Source organism: Echinops telfairi, unplaced genomic scaffold (genome assembly GCF_000313985.2).
Source record: "Echinops telfairi isolate 266 unplaced genomic scaffold, ASM31398v2 ScPeMD7_7467;HRSCAF=8505_1, whole genome shotgun sequence".
Lineage (NCBI taxonomy): Eukaryota > Metazoa > Chordata > Mammalia > Afrosoricida > Tenrecidae > Echinops > Echinops telfairi.
The window spans coordinates 4,917,633-4,921,308 of record NW_022111368.1 but is presented as its reverse complement, the minus strand read 5'-3'; positions in this window follow the sequence as shown (position 1 = coordinate 4,921,308).

The window sequence follows — 3,676 nt, the reverse complement described above, 5'->3', positions numbered from 1 at the left end:
TTGATTGTGGATCCAAGCAAGACAAAATCCTTGATAATTTTAATATTTTCTTCACTTATCATGTTATTAGCTACTGGTCCAGTTGTGAGGATTTTGGCCTTTTTATATTGACTTACAAATCAATGCTTCAATCCTTGATCTTCATCAGTAAGCACTTCAAGTCCTACTCACTTTTAGCAAGTGAGGGGGTGTCATCTGGGTGTAGCAGGTTGTTAATAAACATTCTGATCCTGACACCACATTGGGACAGAGTAAACTTTCCCATAAGGTTTTCAATGATTTCATTTTAAAAAACAAAACAAAGACTTTTTATTGTGAATTTGGCAAAAGTTTACTTATCAGCAGTTTTACATTTAATAATTCATACACATTTTGTTTCAACTCAACCATTGGAATCTTCTTAATACACCAAAATTATCCCTCTCCCTCCCTATGTTTCCTGTTTTAATTCCTCTTTTCCTAACCTTTTCAATTTTGACCTTGAGTAAATATCTTTACCATGATCTTAAACATCTGATCATCTTAACATGGGGATGAGTTCTGTTCCTGACCTAAAGAGTCTTATGGTCACAGTCCATATGGCGAATGGTCGTGATCTTGGCGATTCCACTGTTCTCTATCAGATCAGCAAGCCTGATCTGTAAGCCTGATCTGTTTCATGATTTTGAGTTCCATTCTACAATCTTTTCACATTCTATCCAGGATCTCCTAATGTGGTTTTTTTCAGAGAAGTTAGCAGTGGCAACTGGGCACCATTTAATTCTGTCTCAGGGTTTTGGATGGCTGGTGTTTGTATGGTCCTTTAGTTCATTGGACTAATTGTTTCCATTTATATTTTGCTTTTCACCATTTGTCTATCTTCTGAACAGGTGCAGCACCTTAGATGATTGCTCATGAGCTTTTAACATCCCAATTGCCATGCACTGAAGTAGGATGTAGAGCATTGTCTTTGTGACCAATATTATGCCAATCTACCTAGAGTCCCCAGACCTATGGTCCTGATCACTCCAGCCCAGTGATTCATTCTCACAAGGTGTTTGGTTATGTCTAAGATGTTTTCATACACTTGTACCCACCTCCCTGCCCCATCACATTCATGAATATATTTGCAATATATACAAATATCCTCGGTCAAACCTATATATATTCCTGGTTATAGTTCCACTCTTCCTGCCACACCTGTTTTGCCTACATGTCCACCCAGCCATCTACTTGTAGCTCACTACTTTTCCAGGATTGTGTACATGACAGTGTTTGCTTCAGTTGACTTTAACTCTTGCAAAACTTCTAGTGTCATGTTCATGGAAGCAGACCATTGAATCTTTCTCCCACAGAGGGGCTGGCAGGTGCATTGCCAACCTTTCAGTTCCCAGCTGAACAGCTAACCAATGTGCCGCCAGACATCCCTTTAATGAGAAATTCATATTTAAGAGGAATTTCAACCTTTTTCAATAAAAAATCATGACATATTTCTTATAACATTGTCTCCTAAGAATAAATTCATTAGGAGAGAATCAGCAATACTCTTTTCCAGACAATCTGTTAACAGCCAGGAACAAATGCCTGCATTGTTAGTAACAGCTGCCAGACTCATGATTCACTGAACAGGACAATAAATTTCGACCTTATTTGATTTTGTTAATTAGTGTAAATGAGATTACTGTGGGAGCAGTTGCTAATTATCAGTTATCATCAAATACCTGATGGGAGAGGTGGGGATGATATGCATAATTTTAATCATATTCATTTATTGAACATAATGAGAGTGAGCGCTTTGCAGTTTTTCATCCTCTAGTTTGTAGTTAGCATTCCTCATTAAAATGGAATTCCAAAAAATATTATCAAGTGATAGAAAACTTTAAAAAACAAAAATATCAAAATGAGAATCTATAGTTTCTTGACATATCCTTCATATATGTCTACATGCTTCAGAAGTTGGAGTTTCTATCTTTCTATCACTTCTCCGAAATATTTACACCATAAAAAATGGCAGATTTTATGTCCTTATGGGACTCAAATAGTATTCCTTTAATATATTCTTCGAGTTAGGGGAATAAAAAGCAATCTGAAAGGGCAAGTTCAAGGAGGTTGAGTGGCTGGCATAAGGTTTCACACACACAGTTCTCTGAGGACAGCCCTTGCTGCCACAGGAGGAGCAGGTGCGTGGTCATGATGGAGCAAGTTCCTGAACTTTTCCCCACAAATGCAATTTTCAATTTTCTGGAAGCTTCTTCACAATAATTTATCATAATTATTCTCCATCCTTTGAGAAAAAAAATCAAGTCTTCCTATTTGGAACAAAACAAAAACAATCCCAATAACCTTCTGAGTTGACCTCTCTGCTTTGAATTAAATAGATGCAGTATTTTCTCTCTAGAGCTATAATAATGAATAGATCTATATATATTTTGGAAGGCAGCCTAATGGGACTCTCTAATGGACACCACTACTTGTCAGCTTGTCATACTGTGGTGGTTGGCATGACAATGCTGGCAGGATTGTGTGTTGCTATAATACTGTGAAGCTATGGCACCAGTATTTCAAATACCAGCAGGGTCACCCAAGGTAAACAGATTTCAGTGGAGCTTCTAGACTAAGAGTAGACCTTCAAATAAGGAATCTGCTGTCCACTTTTGAGGGTTTGACCAATGAAAAACATATGATCCGCCTCACAACATTGTTAGATGTAATGCCAGGAGGTGAACTCCTCAGATTGCTATACACTAAAAATACGACTTGGAAAGAGCTGTTTTTACAAAGAAGAGTCAACCATAAAGATATTGGTGAATCAACATTTTCAGGGTGTTGATGTGTTGACAGGACACAACTCAAAATGAGAAGAGTTACAAACATCCTTTAACAGCCAGAATGTGGAATGTATAAAATGTGACTTCAGAAAAATCGGAAGTCATCAGAAATGAAATGTAACTGATGAGGATCAATACTACAGGTATCAGTGAGCTGAAAGGGTCTGCTACTGGCCATTTTGAATCAGAAAATCATATGGTTTACTATGTCAAGAATGAAACAGTCAAAAGGAATGGTGTCTCATTTATTTTTAAAATGACTGCCAGCAAGTTCAGGCTGTAGTTCATGAAAATTAAAAGAAGCCCAGGAGAGAAAAAAATACAGCCTCAACTATATCCCACCTGAATTTAGAGAACATCTCAAGAACAGTTCCGATGCACAGAACACTGCTGATTAATTACTTGATGACTTATGGGGTAAAATAAAGACCACGATCCATGAACAAAGCCAAAGGCCATTGGAAACCAGGAGAGAAAGGAGAGATGAAAGAGATGTTAAAAAAGACTCTGAAACTTGCAATGGTTGTGGAGCGGCTAAACAAATGGGAGAAATAGGAAATAAAGGAGCTGAACAGAAAATTTCAAAGGACAACTCAAGAAGACAAAGTAAAATATAATGAAACGAGCAAAGACCTTGGAGTTAGAATGCCAAGAAGGAAGACCATGTGCGGCACATATCAAGCTGAAAGAACTGAAGAAAAAAGTCCAGTCTCAGATTGTAATGTTGAAGCATTCCCTGGACAAAATATTGAATGACCAGAAAGCATGCAAAGAAGAGTTAAGGAAAACATAGAGGCACTGCATAAAAAATAATTGGTTGATCAACAATCATTTAAAGAGGTAACCTATGTGTCGAAGGGATCAGGTAT